Source organism: Silene latifolia, chromosome Y, assembly GCF_048544455.1.
Source record: "Silene latifolia isolate original U9 population chromosome Y, ASM4854445v1, whole genome shotgun sequence".
Classification (NCBI taxonomy): domain Eukaryota; kingdom Viridiplantae; phylum Streptophyta; class Magnoliopsida; order Caryophyllales; family Caryophyllaceae; genus Silene; species Silene latifolia.
The window spans coordinates 30386324-30408863 of record NC_133538.1 but is presented as its reverse complement, the minus strand read 5'-3'; positions in this window follow the sequence as shown (position 1 = coordinate 30408863).

Here is a 22540-nt window from a genome sequence, read left to right as displayed (position 1 = left end):
TTTATTCTGGACATTGTCCTCAATGTACATGTAGGAGTAGGAATTAAAAATAAATACATGTTTTTGATTTTTAAAGTTTTATGGAAATTAAAGTACAAATGCAATGATATGAATGCATGATCTAACTAAATGCAATTCTATATGACATATATAACAAATGAATGCAATCTAAACTACACTATATGATGCATGTTTTCTATTGAGCTATGGTCACCTATGATAAAACCCGCCCAAACCGGTTTAAGCACTATTTCTAGTGTAGAAAGGAATAGGTTTGGTCATTAGTGACTATGTATGAATGCAACTATCTATATGAATCATGTGAGATATATATTACAATGCAAAGTATACTATATGAACTAACTAATTTAAATGCAATATGAAATATTTCACAAATGCAAGCTAAATGTATATGTATATATCTAAATAAAAGTGTAAATGTAATGCAAAGTCAAAGGATAGGATATCTTACAAATGGTGGTTTGAGAGGGGACTCCACCAAACTCATTCCTTGTTGCCATGGTTATTGATGTTGTCCATGTTTCTCAATGCTCTCAATAATCTGTCAAAGGCTTGAGCACAATCTACAAACACGCATGGATACGAATTGTTCCAATTCAATATGAAGCTTGGCCTAGGGAGCTTGTCACTTATTCTGTCTTTCACCTTGTCCTTGGCACTTGAATATTTGCAATTCTTCAAACCAACATGCCCATGATTCTTGTCAACACTAGGTATGAAGTATGGTTCATTTTCATCCGTAGACTTCCACTTACCACCTTCTCCTCTAAGTTCAGTGATGATTATATCACTTTGATTTGTCAATCCTTCCAAAGTAGAAGGAGAATTATCATAACATTGATGATCGGATACCTTAGGAGTTGAGATTGTCGGTGCCAAATCTCCACAAGCACGTTCATTTGCAAGTTTGTTCTTGAGCTTTTTCACCAAGTACCCTTTATATGATGTTTTGACCTTTTGGAGAAGGTGCACCATATCATCTCCAACAATCATAGGCTCCATGGTGGGTGCGAAAAGGTCTTCATGGTCAATAGGAAAGAGACATTTATCTTCCTCGTGGAAGCATACCTCAAACTTCTCAAGGATGGGTCCTCAAGTGAGGCAATATCAAAAATCTATTCCTCTTCTTCATTCCATAAGTCCTTGCAAGACACATATTTCGCATAAGCTCCTTCCTTAGGCTTGTCATCATCGCTATCTTCATACGAATCATAGATAGGGGCTTCACTCTTCTTCATTAACTCTTTCTCCAACACCTCAATGTTCACATAAAATGATACACTCTCATACTCACAAAGGCTAAGAGTATTTGGCTTACTCAACCTCATATCTTATTCATCAAATACCACACTTTCATACTCACAAGAGCTCAAGGAGATTGGCTATTCCCACTTCACATCTTCTTCATCAAAGGTCATTACCTCAAATTAACATTCATGGTCAATGCTCAAGGATTGGTGGGGGGTGGTTGGTTGGGTGGTTTCTTGGGTTGCATCTATTTGGGAAACTCGAAATGCCGACTCCTCACCATAGGTAACAATGCTTTGGAGAACATTGTTCCTATTTTGGCTCTCTTCTAGCATTTGTGTGAAGAAATTTTGTTGGTCTCCCATCATTTGGAGGACCACATTTTGAATAATAATAATAATAATAATAATAATAATAATAATAATAATAATAATAATAATAATAATAATAATAATAATAATAATAATAATAATAATAATAATAATAATAATAATAATAATAATAATAATAATAACAATAATAATAGTAATAATAATAATAATTTAATAATTTTAATAATAATAATCATAATAATCATCATCATAATAATAATAATAATAATAATAATAATAATAATAATAATAAATATTAATAAAAATAATAAAATAAATAAATAAATAAATAAATAAAAATAATAATAATAATAATAATAATAATAATAATAATAATATTAATATTAATAATAATATTAATAATAATAATAATAATAATTTTAATAATTTAAATTTAGTAATTTTAATAATAATAATAATCATAGTAATAATAATAATAATAATAATAATAATAATAATAATAATAATAATAATAATAATAATAATAATAATAATAATAATAATAATAATAATAATAATAATAATAATAAAAATAAAAATAATAAAAATAATAAAAATAATAAAAATAATAAAAATAATAAAAATAATAATAATAATAATAATAATAATAATAATAATAATAATAATAATAATAATAATAATAATAATAATAATAATAATAATAATAATAATAATAATAGTTTATCCGAAAGAAAGGAAGAAGAAGAGAGAGTGAGGGAAGGCGATTTTTGAACGATTTGCTGCTGCCGACGTCATCGCTCTGTCCCTCATCTCCGGCACCGTTGCTCCTGTCTCACAACGGCCATCATCATGTCCGCTGTCAGGTTTCCCGGTGTTGGGTTTTAGGTTGTCTTGTTACGGGTTCGCGTGATGGTTTTTTGGTTTTTGGTCATTACCCTACAGTTCCTTCTGCCGCTATACGCCATCAACAACCACCCCGGGTCGACCTTCAGACCGCACGTCGCCGGTCAAGGTTGGTCGTTTGTTGGTTTTCTGTGTGGGTGTTGTTAGGGATCTGCGACGGGTGCACGTCGACGGGGGTTGTCGGTTTCGAGATCTTTTTTTTTCGGCTACTGCGTTGGTTGTTGCCAGCTTTCTTGCTCAACGATTTCTTGGCTGTCGCTGCCGTCGATCTTCACTGGATGTCGTCTCCGGTCAGGTTCGTTGTGTCAAGGCTTTCCTTTTGTTTTTTCGGCATTTCTGTTTTCCTTTTCCTCTTTGTGTATCCTCGGCTACCTTCTCCGGTGGTGGTGATGCCTTCTGCCCGCTGCTTTTCCTCGGTCTGTTTGGGCCGTGGTGTTTAGGGTCCAGTCTGTGATGGCCGCTTCTGGTTTAAGGGTTGCTTGGGTTCGGTGTTTTGGTGTGTTATAGCGTGGTGCGTTTAAGCGTGGTGCAGGTTAGCAGGGGTCTTCATGCGTGTCCGAATGATTTTGGTAAGGGCCTTACTAAGGCTGCATGGGAGAAGCATTTTCAGGACCGACATTGTCATGAGGGGGCGTTGGAACTTACGCGTTAGACTCTTACTGATAGTTTAACTGTTTATTCTAATGCCGAGAGTTCTTTGAGACGGATGGGGCTCTGGTTTTGTGCGGTATGTTTTAAAACCCGTACTACTCGAGCTAGATGTCGGCATAGTCGGGGTGATATTGCGAAGCATCCGGAGTGTGTTGATGGCCTCTACACCCTTCATATTTATGGTATTCCGAGACCTTTGGGTCCTTCTACTTCGGTTTCTTCTGATGATAGTATTGAGCTTGTTCAGTGGTCTATATCTTCGCTTGATCGTTTATTGTCGTGAAGCCTTCGCACCGTGAAATATATTCCTCCTAAATGTCGTCTTGGGTTTGCTCGGGCTTTGAAAGGGGCCATGGATGATGTGGCTGGATTACCTAGTTGTTAGGCCCAATTTAGTCTGGTCTGACTGTAACCTGGCCTGGCCTTACAAGGCTGATTGGGGCAAACGGAGACCGGACAGTTCTAACCACTGTCAGGCAGATGGAGAATATTACAGGATGAATAGGCTACTTAGTCCTAGAAGAAAGGCCGAAAGGTAAGAACGGAATAGCCTGGCAGTACACCTAAACAGGCTGGATTAAGCTGAAGAGCAACAAAACGATTATATGAATATGAATGTTCATGTCCTATTCTCAAGGAAGACTAAGTCTAACCATGAAGCTATATCACCAATGAACCTGGACATACAAGAGGAGAATGAGTTGAAGAAATAATCAAAGGAGAACGAGTCAACCGAACTAATAGGGAATGTGCCCTATTAATCCGGTAACAGCTCCAACAAAAGAGGAAGACGTTGAAGATCAATGTAACGTTTATATTTGTATAACTATAAATATTGTAGTCTGGCATTTGTAATTTAATTCTTCATTCATCAGTGTTAAACCACTTCACTACTTATTTTTCATTATTTTACGAGCACACAGTTACTTAAACAAATTTGTATCCAGCTTATCTAAATAAGATAAACATTATTCTTTATACTTAATCTTTCCCTGTTATTCATTTACAATATTCCAAACTTATAGAGCTAGATACCCAAATTATTCTTTAATCAAGCCGGACCTATTCAGGGAAAATCCTGCTAAAACAATTGGCGCCCACCGTGGGGCATCTAGTTCTTCAACCAATAAAATTCCCTTTATCATTTTTTCGTTTAATATTCACACACAAAAATGGTGGAACTCACCCCAGAACAACAATTAGCGGCTACCTTGGCTAAAATCAAAGAATTAGAGGCAATTCAAGAGAAGGTCAAGCGAAGTAAGTCAATAGTGAAGGAATCGAGTCTAGCTCGAGGAAAAATTCGAAAATCGGGCCTCGGGCTCCGGACCGATTCGAGCCAGGAACCCCATTCTCATCCATTATCAAAAACATTGACTTCTCCAATTTTGGAACCCTGGAGAAGGATACATTATCCGGTACCCCAACCATTTCCAATGATGAAACAAACAAAACCGGCAAAGAATAATGATGGCTATGCTTCAGAAATCCAAAAACTCCACAACAAAATAGAAAATATACTTGAGTACCGGACCCTGCGGCTGAAGTGGAAATTGATAGCTTTGCTGACTCGCCCTTTGCAGATGAAATTGCAAAGATCGATCTCCCCAATAAATTCACCGTCCCATCCATGAGAACCTATGATGGAACCTCTGATTCACAAAATCACGTTGCTATATTCAAACAGAAGATGTTGGCTGCCTCAATACCCACCGAACTCGGCAGTCCGCATGTGCAAAGGCTTTGGTACAATCCTGACCGGAGCAGCATTACAATGGTTCATTAATCTCCCAAATGGAGGTATCAAGAATTTTGCAGAATTGATCAATGCCTTCAATCAACAATTCGCAAGCAGCAGAGATATGGCCAAGAGACCCAGCAACCTGTTCAGGGTAAAGCAACTTCCTGAAGAATCTCTCAAAGAATTCCTGGCCAGATTTGTCAAAGAGAAGGTTGCCATTCCCAGGTGTGATGAAGAAACAGCGGTAGAAGCTTTCAGGCAAGGAGTCCTGCTTGACAGTGACATCTATGCAGACTTGACCAAGAAGGCATGCCCAACCTTTGCCACTGTTCAATCCATCGCCCTAGAGCATGTCAGATTGGAGGAAGATCTCAACTTCAGGATAAACTCGTCCGGAGGAAAGCAAGGCTATGGACACACTAACAGGAAAAGCTCCTACCAGAAAGGAGGCAACCCCAGATCAGCACCCTATTCCAGGCCTGAACGATCTGAAGTAAACATGGCACAAGAACACAAATGTAACCTTTCTAGCCTACCAACTATTCCTGAATATAACTTCTCTATTAATACTGCAGGATTAATCAAACGCCTGGAAAGCCTGGGAGATACAGTCAGATGGCCCACGAAATCCGACAACCCTAGGAAAGATCCAACGAGATGGTGTGACTTCCACCAGGACATTGGGCACACTACAGAAGAATGCATCCAACTTAGGAAACAAGTGGCATATCTTCTAAAGAAAGGCTATCTGAAGGACTTAATCCAGCAGCCAAAGAACAAAGATGAAGGACAAAACAAAAGATATTCAGGGAACGCCAGTGATCCACCTCCTCCTCCCCACATCTATGAAGTCAAGTTCATAAATGGAGGATCAGAGATCTGTGGTCTAACCAGCTCGACTACCAAAAGAATATCCAGGGAGTCTAGACTTCAGCCCCTTTCCAGGTCCAAGTCATTGCCCGCTATTACTTTTGATGACTCGGACCTGCAGGGAATATCATATCTACACCATGACAGCTTGGTAATCACCATGCAAATTGGCACAGCTAAGGTATCAAGAATCTTGATAGACGGAGGCAGCTCAATCAACCTGGTGATGCTTGACGTCCTAAAAGCTATGATGATAGATGAAGGAAAGATCATAAAGAAATCCAGCGTCCTGGTTGGATTCAACGGAGAAACAAAGAACACCCTGGGAGAAATCAGTCTGCCAACCTATGTGGAAGGCGTGGCTTCATATGAAAGATTTGGAGTAATGGATTGCCTATCCTCATATAACATAATCCTGGGCAGACCATGGATCCACAATGTCAAAGAAATCCCATCAACATACCAACAATGTGTGAAAATTCCAACAGAATGGGGGATAACCACCATCAGGGGAGAACATAGGACGGCTCAGGAATGCTACACCCAGGCTTTGAAACCTTCAAAGTCAGGAAAGTCCCTTGCATAGCAATTAAAGTCACCTGTCAGGGAAGAATATATTGCACAAACACAGATGGAAACAGGAGAGGTCATTTTGGATTCGAGTTCCCGATAGGAAGGTACTTGTAGGGTCCGATGCACGGACTCGGTCGGACCCGATCCGGTCAAAGCATTCTTAAAAACAAAATGTCTGTTTTGCTTGGTCGCATTTTGATATGATCGGCATAGATGCCGATATAATAACTCATAAGTTGAATATTGACAAATCATTTAAGCTCATGTACAAAGAAAAGAGGAGAAAATTTTTGCAGAGAGGCATGAAATCATCAACCAAGAGGTTGACAAGCTCTTTTGGACATGGGAATGATCAGGGAAGTAATGTACCCGATGGCTTGCAAATGTAGTAGTCGTCCAAAAGAAAACGGCAAATGGAGAGTCCGTGTAGACTACACCGACCTAAACAAAGCCTCGCCCAAAAGATCCATTTCCCGCCACACATCGATGCAATGGTGGATGCCCCGCAGCGACGAGATGTTAACATTCATGGATGCCTCGGGATTCAATCAAATAAAGATGCACCCTGCGGACCGGGGAAAAGCACGGCTTTCATCACCGAGAGAGGAATATATTGTTATCTTTGCTATGCCCTTTGGATTAAAGAATGCAGGTGCAACCTATCAAAGGCTAGTCAACATGATGTTCAAAGACCAAATAGGAGATACCATGGAAGTCTACATAGATGATATGGTAGTTGTTAGGCCCAGATTAGCCTGGCCTGACCATAACATGGCCTGACCTCACAAGGCTAACTGAAGAAGACGAAGACCGGACAATTCTAGCTGTTATTGCAATCAGCCGCCTTATCCCGGAAGAGAAGCCCGATGGTAAAAATCTTTGAATAGCCTGGCGAGTATTAAAGCAAAGCTAAATTAAGCCGAGGAAGAAGCAAAACGGTTATATAAAGATATATATTTGTGTCCTATCCTCAAGGAAGACTAAGTCTAATTATAAAACCATATTGCCCATGAACCTGGACGTGCAAAGGAAGAGGAAGTTAAGGATCAATCAAATAGGAACGAGTCAACCGGATTAATAAAGAATATGCCCTATTAATCCGGTAACAGGTCCGACAAAAGGGGAGGGCGTTGAAGACCAGTACAACGTTCGTTTTTATAATTATAAATATTGTAATTCTAGCATTGGCAAAGATATTGATTATTCATTAGTGTGAAACTATTCTATTACTTATCTTTTCATCATTTTACGAGCATTCACTTACTTAAACAAAATTTGTATTCAGCTTATCAAAATAATATAAACACTATTCTTTTCTCCTAGTCTTTCCTGATTATCCATATACAACATATCAAACTTATAGAACTAGATACCCAAATTACTCTCTAATCAGGCCGGATCCATTCAGGAAAATCCTGCTAAAACAATTGGCGCCCACCGTGGGGCATCTAGTTCTTCAACCAATAAAATTCCCTTTATCATTTTTCATTTAATATTCACACACAAAAATGGTGGAACTCACCACAGAACAACAATTAGTGGCTGCCCTGGCCAAGATCAAAGAATTGGAAACAATCCAAGAGAAGGCAGACAGTGGCGGTAAATCAATAGGCTGAAGGAATCTGAGTCTAGCCTGAGGAAAAGATTGGAAAATCAGGCTTCGGGCTCCAAGACCAGATTCGAACCAGGAACCCCATTCTCATCCATTATCAAAAACATTGACTTTTCTAATTTTGGAACCCCGGAGAAGGATACATTATCCGGTACCCCAACCATTCCCAATGATGAGACAAACAAAATCGAAGCAAAGAATAATGATGGCTATGCTTCAGAAATCCAAAAACTCCACAACAAAATAGAAAATATACCCGGAGTGCCGGACCACGTGGTGAAGTAGAAGTTGATGACTTTGCAGATTCACCCTTTGCGGATGAAATTGCAAAGATTGATCTCCCCAAGAAATTTACTGTTCCATCCATGAGAACTTATGATGGAACCTCTGATTCACAAAATCATGTTGCCATATTCAAACAGAAAATGTTGGCTGCCTCAATACCCAGTGAACTCAGGCAAGTCTGCATGTGCAAGGGCTTTGGTACAACCGACCGGAGCAAAGACATTACGGTGGTTCATCAATCTCCCAAGTGGAGGTATCAAGAATTTTGCAGAATTAATCAATGCCTTCAATCAACAATTCGCGAGTAGCAGAGATATGGCCAAGAGACCCCAAGAACTGTTCGGAAAAAGCAACTTCCGAAGAATCTCTCAAAGAATTTCTGGCCGATTTGTCAAAGAAAAGGTGGCCATTCCAGGTGTGATGAAGAAAAACGGTGGAAGCCTTGAGCAAGGAGTCCCGCTGACAAAGTGACATCTATGCGGACGACCAAGAAAGCATGCCCAACCTTTGCCATTGTTTAGTACATCGCCTTAGACCATGTCGATTAGAAGAAGATCTCAACTTGAGAACGAACTCATCCGGCGGAAAGCAAGTCTATGGACACACTAACAGGAAAAGCTCCTACCAGAAAGGAGGCAACCCCGGATCAGCACCCTATTCCGGCCTGAAAGATCCAAGTCAACATGGCACAAGAACACAAAGGTAACCTTTCTAGCTTACCAACCATTCCTGAATATAACTTCTCTATTAATACTGCAGGATTAATTAAACGCACTGAAAGCACGGGAGATACGGTCGGATGGCCCAAGAAATCGACAATCCCGGGAAAGACCCAACGAGATGGTGTGACTTCCATCAGGACATCGGACACACCACAGAAGAATGCATCCGGCTCAGAAACAAGTGGCATATCTCCTCAAGAAAGGTTTCTTGAAGGATTTAATCCAACAGCCAAAGAACAAAGATGAAGGACAAAACAAGAGAGATCCAGAAAACGGAGAGACCCTCCTCCTCCTCCCCCATCTATGAAGTCAAATTCATAAATGGAGGATCGAAATCGTGGTCCGACCAGCTCACCTGCCAAAAGAATATCCAGGGAATCCAGACTTCAACCTCCTTCTAGGCCCAAGTCATTGCCCGGTATTACCTTTGATGACTCGGACCTCTAGGGAATATCAGATCTACACCATGACAGCCTGGTAATCACTATGCAAATTGGCACAAAGAAAGGTATCAAGAATCCACGATAGACGGAGGCGTTCAATCAACCTGGTGATGCTTGACGCCCTTAAAGCTATGAAGATAGACGAAGGAAAGATCATCAAGAAATCCAGCGTCTGGTTGGATTCGGTGGAGAAACGAAGAAGACCCCGGGAGAAATCACCGCCAACCTATGTGGAAGGCGTGGCTTCATATGAAAGATTTGGAGTAATGGATTGCCTATCCTCGTATAATGTAATCCTGGGCAGACCATGGATCCACAATGTCAAAGCAATCCCATCAACATACCATCAATGTGTGAAAATTCCAACAGAATGGGGGATAACCACCATCAGAGGAGAACAGAGGACGGCTCAGGAATGTTTCACTCAGGCTTTGAAACCCTCAAAGTCAGGTAAGTCCCTTGCATAGCAATTAAAGTCGCCTGTCATGGAAGAATATGTAGCACAATCACAGATGGAAACAGGAGAAGTCATATTAGACCCAGAATTCCCTGACAAGAAAGTACTTGTAGGGTCAGATGCACCCGACTCAATTAGGCCAAATCTGGTCAGCTTTCTCAAAACTAAAATGTCTTGTTTTTCTTGGTCACATTATGATATGACTGGTATAGATGCTAATGTTATTACTAATAAGTTAAATATTGACAAATCCTTTAAGCCCGTACAAAGAAAAGAGAAGAAAATTTCGCAGAGAGGCATGAAATCATCAACCAAGAAGTTGACAAGCTACTGGACATGGGAATGATCAGGGAAGTAATGTACCCTGACTGGCTTGCAAACGTAGTAGTCGTCCAAAAGAAAAATGGCAAATGGAGAGTCTGTGTAGACTACACCGACTTAAACAAAGCCTGTCGAAAAGATCCATTTCCCCTGCCACACATCGATGCAATGGTAGATGCCACTGCAGGCCACGAAATGCTAACATTCATGGATGCCTCCAGCGGATTCAATCAGATAAAAATGCATCCAGCAGACTAGGAAAGCACAGCTTTCATCACTGAAAGAGGTATATATTGTTATACTGCTATGCCCTTTGGATTAAAAAATGCAGGTGCAACCTACCAAAGGCTAGTCAACATGATGTTCAAAGACCAGATAGGAGACACCATGGAAGTCTATATAGATGACATGGTAGTCAAGTAAAAAAAGGCAGAAGACCACGTCAAAGACCTGGAAGTAGCCTTTTAAATACTGGAGAAATTCAATATGAAGCTCAACCCACAAAAATGCCACTTCGGAGTCTCAGCAGGCAAATTCCTGGGCTACATGGTTACAAAAAGAGGAATAGAAGCCAGCCCTGAACAGATCAAAGCTATTCTGGAGCTAGAACCACCAAAGACAGTCAAAGACATACAAAAGCTGACTGGAAGAATAGCGGCCCTGAACAGGTTCATTTCAAGATCATCAGAGAGGTGTAAATCATTCTACAACCTGCTAAGGAAAAACAAGGACTTTCAATGGACCCCTGATCATCAGACCGCCTTTGAAGACCTAGAGATATATCTATCCTCTCCTCCCCTGCTGGCAAAACCAATCAAAGATGAGCCACTGACAGTATACCTGTCAGTCACAGAAACTGCTGTCAGTGCAGTCCTGGTCAAAGAAGCAGACGGACAACAAAGACCTTCTATTATGTAAGTAAAAGTCTCTGGATGCGAGAGATCGGTATGGCCTACTTGAAAAATATGTTTTAGCTTTAATTATGAGTTGCACAAAATTAAGACCATACTTTGAAAGCCACCCTATAATAGTCGGAACCAATCTTCCTATCAAATCAGTACTTAGGAAGCCGTAATTATCCAGGACGAATGTGTAAATGGTCGGTCTGACTAAGCACATACAACATAACATTTGAACCAAGAACAACAATTAAGTCACAAGCACTAGCAGACTTTGTGGCTGATTTTAGTCCGACCCTAGAACCCGACCTAATAAAAGAAGTAAATAAACCGACCGGCGACTGAGCGGACCTAGAATGGACCCTATTTGTCGACGGTGCAGCCAACATGAGGGGCACAGGCCTGGGGGTAGTACTAAAATCACCACATGGGGATAAGATAGTACAGGCTATAAGCTGTGCATTTGAAGCCACCAACAATGAAGCAGAATACGAAGCCCAAATAGCTGGACTAAAGGTATGTATTGACCTTGGTGTACAAAACCTGAAGGTATGTACTGATTCCCTCCTTATTTCAAATCAAGCGAATGGGATATATACAGCTAAAGACTCAAAGATGATGCTTTATTTGGATGTTGTTCAAATGTTAAAATCAAAATTTCGCAATTTTAAAATTGACCAAATTCCCAGGGACTTGAATACCCAGGCCGATGCTCTAGCGGGCCTAGGATCCAACAGTCCCTAGACTTCGACAAAATACCCATTGTACATTTACTAGAACCTGCAATAAATAAACAAAATGAAAGCTTCCCAATTTATATTCCCAATTCTTGGACAAAACCCTACTATGACTGGCTACAACAGGGAATCCTTCCCCTAAACAAGCAAGATGCCAAAGCACTAAAAATAAAAACTGCTTCATATACTATTATTGACAACGTGCTTTTTAAGAAATCGCAGGCCGGGCCGTACCTCAGATGCCTGGAACCACAAGAAGCTGAGCATATATTATCAGAAATCCATGAAGGATACTGTGGAAATCATAAAGGTGGAAGAAGCCTGGCAAGCAAAGTACTTAGAACAGGATATTATTGGCCTACCTTGAGAGCTGATTGCCTGGATTTCAGCTCTAAATGCAAAGCTTGTCAGATTCACGGACCGTATATCCATCAGCCATCTGAGGAACTACATTCCATATCCGCACCCTGGCCATTTATGAAGTGGGGCATGGATATAGTAGGAAAACTACCTCAAGCACCCGGACAGAAAGTTTTCATGCTAGCAATGACTGATTACTTCTCCAAATGGATAGAAGCTGAATCATATAGGCAAGTCAAGGAGAAGAATGTCATAGCATTCATCAAACACAACATCATATGTAGATATGGCATCCCCTCTGAAATAGTATGCGACAATGGCACGCAATTCGTGGGAAAAAGAACAACAGCCTTCTGTGCTCAATGGAACATCAATCTAGTAACATCCACACCAGGATATCCAAAAGCTAACGGTCAGGCAGAATCCAGTAATAAGGTGGTAATCAGCTGCATAAAGAAAAAGCTGGAAAGAAGAAAAGGCAGATGGGTCAAGAACTCCCCTGGTCCTTCAATGGCTGAGAACCACGCCTAAAACATCTACAGTGCCAAACCCCTACTTCTTGGTCTATGGATGTGAAGCAGTAATCCCAGCTGAGGTGGACATTCCATCAGCCAGATATAGCCTGAACACAATAACAAGCAATATACCTCTGATGGAGGACAACCTGGACTTAACAGAAGAGCTAAGAGATGCAGCCAACATCAGATTAGCAGCATATCAGCAAAGAGTTGCGAAAAGCTACAACTAGACTGTCAAAGCCAGGGTATTCAGGGTAGGAGATCTTGTCCTCAGGAAAGTCTTCCAAAACACAAAAGAAAAGAATCTTTGGCAAATTGGCGCCAACCTCGGGAAGGTCCCTATCGATTGATTCAAGAATCGGCCGGGGAGCTTATAGATTACAAACCCGGACGGCGAAATGATCCCAACAGCTTGGAATATCGCACATTTAAAACTATTTCACATATAAAATATATCTCTCAATCCAGGTATAATTTTTCACCTTGACATTTCTTGCCTGGAAACTACATGTATGATACTTGCAATTATATGAATAAATGCCGTATATGATTTCTTCAAATTATTTGCTCAAGTACTTATCTATGTTCTCATATTTACTTAGTGAAATCTTCAATACTTGTTTTACATATTGCATTTTATTTAAAACAAATCTTAAAGATTGGGGGCCACCCCCACCAAATATCCAACTGATATCCAAATTTCAGTTGCAAAAAAGGCCTTTAAATATTCAGCTCTACTTAAACATACAAAGCTGGAAAACTCCTTCCTGACTTGTATAACATAGATGAGTCATAAGCCCTCCAGACAGGCAGGGGACGTAAGCCCTCCAGACAGGCAACAACCCCACCCATAACATACAATAAAAATGAGGACTGGCCAGATCCAGCACAAAAACTGGCCCGATCCAGTCAAAACACTGGTCAAATCCAGTACACATCCAACATTTCAAAAGTACCTTGTCAAAACACAAATAGAAACAAACAAAGACCAAATATTTATTCATCCAAAATAATTGGCCTTACCACACACCTAATAACCATCCATTCCAGGGACATCCCCCCTGGATGGGCCAAAAAATCTTTCTTAAATATTCATTTCAGGGACATTCCCCCAGGATAGACCAAAACCTAAAAGAAAAACAAAACTAAGTTATCTTTGAGCCAGTGACCGACTCACAACCATCCGCCATTTCCTGGTCATCAGACTTTGCCTTGGAAGGAGGAGAATCCACTTCTTCTTCTTGACCCATATTGGCCAAATCAGGATACTGAGCGTCCAAAGCTATCTCATCCCGGTCCGGATTCCAATTAGCCGGTCGATTAGGATCCCTCATAGCATCGACCCGGCCTTTCCCGAAGAAGTATTGAAAAGATCACCAACCTCGCCTCCACCAATTCCTTTTCAACAGCAAGCTCCTCATTTTTTCTCAATCGATCCTGCATTGCTCGCTTCTCAGCCTCCAACTCTTGCCTCGACAACCTTCTCAAGCATTTTTGCAAAGCGACCTCACAAACTATTGCGGCCACGGTTGCCTCCTAGTGTCCCCAACCGAGATTGAAGTACTACTTCATTACCCCGGATGTGGGCAGGTCACGGTTAAGTTTATCCAGTTTTTCCTTCAAACTAGAAACCCTGGCCTGGGCATCCCCGAGTGACAAGCGAGCCAACCCGGCATCCAATCCCTACATATATATAAAATCAATCAGCCAAATACAAGGCAAAACAAAAAGCACATGAACAATTAAAAATATCCCTTTACAACTAACCTCCCTAGCCTGGGAAGCAAGTTCAGCAGCCTTTGTCACAAGAGAAGTCAGAATAGAAACCACTCTGGTAGACGACTGAAGGGTACTAGCAGACAATAGCTGGCCGCTCATTTTTGCAGAAAACTCATCTATCCGTGCCCGGGCATCATCCATGTCATCAACCCTAGTAGGCACTTGCCTTATACTCCGATTGGCCGAGCCGGATAGGCTCTTTCTCTCCCTCCTCCTCTTCCAGGATAACATCTTCCCTCTTCCTTTTTGTGCCTCGGACGACCTCCGGTGACGCTACCCCGGGTGGATCTTGAGAAGGTGGACATCGAAACCAGGATATCAAGCGTTTTGTCACTCCCACTAGCCTCCTGGCTCTTGGACTGTTCAGCAATCTTAGCCACCCCAGCCTTCAAATCCTTTGCAGAAAAGCTGGCCAACCTAGCAGAAGACCTAAATACTGAATATATAAAAAATATAGGTTAGTATCAAACGAGAAATGACATAAAGATAACAGTTAACATAAAGACATACAGAAGACGTACAGGAAAGAGCAGTAGAACTAGGCTTGCCTTTGGGTACTCTGACCCCAGTCAGCATGGTCTTCATATACCGGGGCAACAATTCCCTGCCCAAACTAGCTGGCCAGGTCCTCTCTTCCTCAGGAATAGCAAGGAAAGCCTCTATCCTGGAAATAGCTTCCTCATCAAGAGGATCAAAACTCCAATCAGGAGCTGCAAAAACCGTCAAAATTACACAGGTAAGAATCAAAATCCATTAATCTCATGTAATATATATTGCAAAATAAAAGTGCAGGGAACCTACCACTCTCCAAGGGAGGATATCTCAGATAATCAAAGCCTGATCCCAGAGTCTCAGTCCGGATAAACATGAAAGTCTTTGCCCAACTTTTATCATCTCCAGAGTCCAGGTTAGTGATTAGTGGAGACATTTTTTACTTGATTCTCAAATTAAAACGACCGTCGACAGGATTTTTCATATGATATACTGCCTTGATATCATTAATAGTAATTACAAGATTGTGTTTAGCACATAAATTTTCAATAGAATGGACAAGTTTCCAAACCATTGGCATAATCTGAAAAGGTGATACCTCCATAGCACGAATGGTGTCAATCATTAAGGGAGTAAAAGGTAACTTACTGACCGCTTTGAACGCCCATTCAAAAATACAGAACCAGCCAGGTGACACCCGTTAGCCCCGATGGACAAGACTCGTGAATCCATACCTCGGTTGACTCAGGAATTATTTTCTTCTCCCTTAGAATCTTGTCATAGTTCGTTTTTAGTAAGTTTTCCTCAGGAAAAGAAGAATCCAGAGATTGAGGGCAGTGAAAATAGAATCCTGGTACTTAAAAGCCACAGCACGAGCAGGAGGATCAATTTCCCTCACCTCTTCCTCCTGAACATCTGAGGGTTCAGGCTCAGCAGCTGCCCTTCCGAGGTGCGGCGGTTTTTCTGGGGAACAGAACGTTTTTTTGGCTCCCATATCCTTTATTTTTTGATCTACTGTAATGGATGTTAATTATTGAATAATTGTAAGTTGACAAGGGAAGAATTCTAGAGAGAAGTTTAGCAAAGAAAGTGGAAGAAAATTGGTGGAAAACAAATTCGTCCCAAATACCGTATTTATAGAAGATGTATAACGGTATGAAAACCCTAGAAATTGCAAAACTCTCAGCATGACATCACCTAGCCGTTACAGTGTTCACGGTAACTAGGAGTATAAGAGTCATTGATTAAGTATAATTCTCTTTATTATTCAACCCGGTAAAGTTGACATCTCACCCCTGGCCTGATCCAGCATGGGTAAAATTGCAAGGGGCAATTGTTAGGCCCAGATTAGCCTGGCCTGACCATAACCTAGCCTGACCTCACAAGGCTGACTGAAGAAGACGAAGACCGGACAATTCTAGCTGTTATTGCAATCAGGCTGCCTTATCCGGAAGAGAAGCCTCGATGGTAAGCTGAGAATAGCCTTGTGAGTATTAAAGCAAAGCTAAATTAAGCTGAGGAAGAAGCAAAATGGTTATATAAAGATATATATTCGTGTCCTATCCTCAAGGAAGACTAAGTCTAATTATAAAACCATATTGCCCATGAACCTGGACGTGCAAAGGAAGAGGAAGTTAAGGATCAATCAAATAGAACGAAGTCAACCGGATTAATAGGGAATATGCCCTATTAATCCTAGAATAAATTCCCGACAAAAGGGGAGGGCGTTGAAGACCAGTACAACGTTCGTTTTTATGATTATAAATATTGTAATTCTAGCATTGGCAAAGATATTGATTATTCATTAGTGTGAAACTATTCTATTACTTATCTTTTCATCATTTTACGAGCATTCACTTACTTAAACAAAATTTGTATTCAGCTTATCAAAATAATATAAACACTATTCTTTTCTCCTAGTCTTTCCTGATTATCTATATACAACATATCAAACTTATAGAACTAGATACCCAAATTACTCTCTAATCAGGCCGGATCCATTCAGGAAAATCCTGCTAAAACATTAGTCAAGTCAAAAAAGGCAGAAGACCACGTCAAAGACTTGGAAGTAGCCTTTCAAATACTGGAGAAATTCAATATGAAGCTCAACCCACAAAAATGCCACTTTGGAGTCTCAAAGAGCAAATTCTTGGGCTATATGGTGACAAAAAGAGGAATAGAAGCCAGCCCTGAACAGATCAAAGCTATCCTGGAGCTAGAACCACCAAAGACGGTCAAAGACATACAAAAGCTGACTGGAAGAATAGCGGCCCTGAACAGATTCATTTCAAGATCATCAGAGAGGTGCAAATCATTCTATAACCTGCTAAGGAAGAACAAGGACTTTCAATGGACCCCGATCATCAGCCGCCTTTGAAGACCGAAAACATATCTATCCTCTCCTCCCGCTGGCAAAACCAGTCAAAGATGAACCCCCGACAAGTATACCTGTCGATCACAGTAAACTTTGTCGGTGCGGTCTTGGTCAAAGAAGCAGACGGACAACAACATCCTATCTACTACGTAAGTAAAAGTCTACTGGATGCAGAGATCAGGTATGGCCTACTTGAAAAATATGTTTTAGCTTTAATTATGTGTTGCACAAAATTAAGACCATACTTTGAAAGCCACGCTATAATAGTCAGAACCAATCTTCCTATCAAGTCTGTACTTAGGAAGCCAGAATTGTCCGGACGAATGTGCAAATGGTCACCCTAAGCACATACAACATAACATTTGAACCAAGGACAAGCAATTAAGTCACAGGCACTAGCAGACTTTGTGGCTGATTTTAGTCCAACCCCAGAACCCGACCTGATAAAAGAGGTAAATAAATTGACCAGCGACCAAACAGACCTAGAATGGACCCTATTTGTCGATGGTGCAGCCAATATGAGAGGCACAGGCCTTGGGGTAGTGCTAAAATCGCCACAGGGGGATAAGATAGTACAGGCCATAAGCTGTGCATTTGAGGCTACCAACAATGAGGCAGAATATGAAGCCCTAATAAATTTGGATTAAAGGTATGTATTGACCTTGGTTTGCAAAACCTAAAGGTACGCATCGATTCCCTTCTTATTTCCAACCAAGTAAACGGAATATATCGCAAAAAGACTCAAAAATGATACTCTATTTGGAAATTGTTCAAATTTTAAAAGCAAAATTCTGCAATTTTTATATTGACCAAATTCAGGGGACTTGATTACCAGGCCGATGCCTTAGCCGGCCTAGGATCCAACTTTAGTCCCCTTGACTTCGACAAAATACCCATCGTACATTTATTGGAACCCGCAATAAATAAACAAGATGAAAGTTTTCCAATTTATGTTGCTAATTCTTGGACAAAACCCTACTATGATGGCTACAACAGGAATCCTTCCCCTAAATAAACAAGATGCCAGAGCACTAAAAATAAAAGTTGTTTTAATACTATTATTAACAACGTGCTTTTTAAGAAATCGCAGTCGGGCCATACCTCGATGCCTGGAGCCACAAGAAGTCGAGCAGATATTATCGAAATCCATGAAGGATACTTGTGGAAATCATAATGGTGAAAGAAGCCTGGCAAGCAAAGTACTCGTAACAGTTATTATTGGCCCACCTTGAGGGCCGATTGCCTGGAATTTAGCTCTAAATGTAAAGCTTGTCAGATTCACGGACCATATATCCATCAGCCATCTGAGGAACTACATTCCATATCCGCCCCTGGCCATTTATGAAGTGGGGCATGGATATAGTAGGAAAACTACCTCAAGCACCGGACAAAAAGTCTTCATGCTAGCAATGACCGATTACTTCTCCAATCGGATAGAAGCTGATTCATATAGGTAAGTCAAGGAAATGGATGTCATCGCATTCATCAAACACAACATCATATGTAGATATGGCATCCCCTCCGAAATAGTATGTGACAATGGCACGCAATTCGTGGGAAAAAGAAAAAGAAATTTCCTTCGTGCTCAATGGAACATTAACCTGGTAACATCCACGCCAGGATATCCAAAAGCTAACGGTCGGGGCGCAGAATCCAAGAACAAAGTAGTAATCACTGCATAAAAAAGAAGCTAGAAAGAAGGAAATACAGATGGGCTAAAGAGCTCCCCCGGTCCTCCGGGTTTGTGAACAGTGCCTAAAACATCCACAGCAAAACCCCTACTCCTTGGTCTATGGATGTGAAGCAGTAATCCCGGCTGAGGTCTACATTCCATCAGCCAGATGCACCCTGAACACAATAACAAGAAATATACCTCTAATGGAGGACAGCCTGGACATAACGGAAGAGTTAAGAGATGCAGCCGGCATTAGATTGGCAGCATATCAGCAAAAATTCGCAAAAAGCTACAACAAGACTGTCAAAGCCAGGGTATTTAGGGTAGGGGACCTTGTCCTCAGGAAAGTCTTCCAAAACATAAAAGAAAAGAATGCTGGCAAATTGACCCCAACTTGGGAAGGTCCCTACCTAATTGACTCGATAGTCGGCCAGGGAGCATATAGATTACAAACCCTGGAGGGCGAAATGATCCCAAGAGCTTGGAATATTGCACACTTAAAACTGTTTCACATATAGAATATATCTCCCGGTCCAGGTATAATTTTCATGTTCATATTTCTTGCCTGACCTAACGTGAAACTAAATGTATGATACTTGCCATTATATGAATAAATGCCTTATATAATTTCTTCTATTATGTGCCCAAATACTTGTCAATATTCGTATACTTATTTTTACCAAGTAGAATCTTTAATGCTTGTTTTACATACTGCATTTTATTTAAAACAAATCTTAAAGATTGGGGGCCACCCCACCAATATCCAACTGATACCCTATTTTCAGTTGCAAAACAGGCCTTAAAATACTGAGCTCAACTTAACATACAAACCTGGAAAATCTATTCCTGGATTGTATAACATAGATGGGTCATAAGCCCTCCGCATGGCAGGGGACGTAAGCCCTCCGGCATGTGCAATAACCCCACCCATAACACAATAAACGGCCAGGTCCAAAGACAAAAAAATCGGCCCGATCCACCGAATAATCGGCGGATCCGAAGACATTCAATACTACAAATGCCTTATCAAAACACAAAAAGAAACCAAGGAAGACCAAATATTTATTTACCCAAAATAGCTGGCCTTGCCACAAACCTAATTATCCATTCCAGGGACATCCCCCTCTGGATGAGCCAAAAAATACCTAAATATTCATTCCAGGAACACCCCCCTGGATGGGCCAAAACAAAAAGAAGGAAAAAAATAAAAACTCCAAACTAAGTAGGTTTCTCAGCAGTAACCGACTCACAACCATCCACCATTTCCTGATCACCAGATTTTTCTTTGGAAGGAGGAGAGTCCACTTCTTCTTCCTGGCCCATGTTGGCCAAATAAGGATACTGAGTGTCCAATACTGTCTCATCCCGGTCCGGATCCCAATTAGCCCGGTCAGATTCCGGATCCCTCATAGCATCAACCCGGCCTTTCCCAAAAAAGTACTGAGCAACATCAGCAAGTCGCGCCTCCACTAATTCCTTCTCAGCATCAAGCTCATCATTCTTCCTCAGCTGATCTTGCATTGCCTGCTTCTCAGCAGCCAACTCTCCCTTAACAGCCTCTTACTTCTGCCTAACAACCTTCTCAGCATTCTTTGCAGCCACCTCACAAACTATAGTAGCCCTGGATGTCTCTCTAGCTGTCGTTAGCTGAGATTGAAGCACTACTTCATTACCTCTGGATGTGTGCAGCTCACGGTTAACCTTATCCAGTTTTTCTTCCAAGGTAAGAATCCTGGCCTAGGCATCCCCGAATCGGCAAGCAAAGAGCCAACCCGACATCCAATCCCTACAAGAAGCAAAATTAATCAGCTCGATACAAAGCAAAGACAAAAAGCACATGAACAATCGAAACATCCCTTTACAACTAACCTCCTTAGCCCGAGCAAGCGAGTTCAGCAGCCTTCGTCACAAGAGAAGTCGAATAGAAACCACTCTAGTAGACGACTCAAGGGTATTGGCAGACAAAAGCTGGCCGCCCATCTTTGTAGAAAATTCATCTATCCGTGCCCGGGCAGCATCCATATCATCAATCCTGGTAGGCACTTGCCTGACACTCCTGATGGGTTGAGCCTGAATAGGCTCTCTCTCTCCCCCTTCCTCTTCAGGAATAACGTCTTCCCTTCTCCTTTTAGAAGCTTTAACAACCTCCGGTGATACTAGCCTGGGCGGTTCTTGGGGAGGCTGGACATCAGAAACCAAAATATCAATCGTCTTATCGCTCCCACTAGCCTCCTGGCTCTTGGACTGTTTAGCAATTCTAGCCACCCCAGCTTTTAAATCTTTTGCAGTAAAGCTGGCCAACCTAGCAGAAGACCTGAACACTGAATATATAAATAATGCACATAAATATGAGAAGAGAAGACATAACAAGACAATAAACAAACACAGAAACATGCAGAAAACATACAGGAAAGAGCAGTGGAACTAGGCATGCCTTTAGGCACCCTGACAGCGTTCAGCTTAGTCTTCATATACCGGGGCAATAATTCCCTGCCCAGACTAGCAGGCCAGGCCCTCTCTTCCTAAGGAATAGCGAGGAAAGCCTCTACCTTGGAAATAGCTTCCTCATCGAGGGGATCAGATTTCCAATCAGGAGCTGCAAAAATCATCAAATAAAAAGGTGAAAACTCAGAACATCCTAATTTCGTATAATATATATTGCAAATTAACAGTACAGGAAACCTACCACTTTCCAGAGGGAGATATCTCAGGTAATCAAAGCCTGACCCCAGGCTCTCAGTCCGGACAAACATGAAAGTCTTTGCCCAGCTTTTATCATCTCCAAAATCCAGGATAGTGATTAATGGAGACATCTTCGACTTGATTCTCAAATTAAAACGACCAGGAGAAGGATTTTTCATATGATAAATTGCCTTGATATCGTTAATGGTAATTGTGAGATTGTGCTTAGCACATAAATTTTCAACAGAATGGTTAAGTTTCCAAACCATTGGCATAATCTGAAAAGGTGATACTTCCATAGCACGAATGGTATCGATCATTAAAGGGGTAAAAGGTAACTTAAAGCCTGCTTTGAACGCCCATTCAAAAATACAGAACCAACTAGGTGACACCCAGTTAGCTCTGACTGGACAAGATTCAGGGATCCATACCTCAGTCGAATAAGGAATAATATTTTTTTCCCTTAAAACCCTATCATAATTTGTTTTCAATAAGTTCTCTTCAGGAATGTATGGATCCAAAGATTGAAGAGCAGAAAAGATAGAATCCTGATATTTAAAAGCTATAGCACGAGCAGGAGGATCAATTTCAACAATCTCCTCCTCCTGCACGTCTTTAGGTTCAGCTTCATCAGCAGCTTTCTGGGGTGCCGGACGTTTTTTGGCTCCCATATCCTTTTCTACTTTAGTTTATTATGATGAATTTTATTTTATAAGTTAGCAGAATAAGAACTCAGGAGAAATAGGAAAGAATTTCAGAGAAAAATTTAGCAAAGAAAGTGGAAGAAAATTGGTGGGAAACAAACTCATCACAAGAATCGTATTTATAGAAGGAGTTTAACGGTG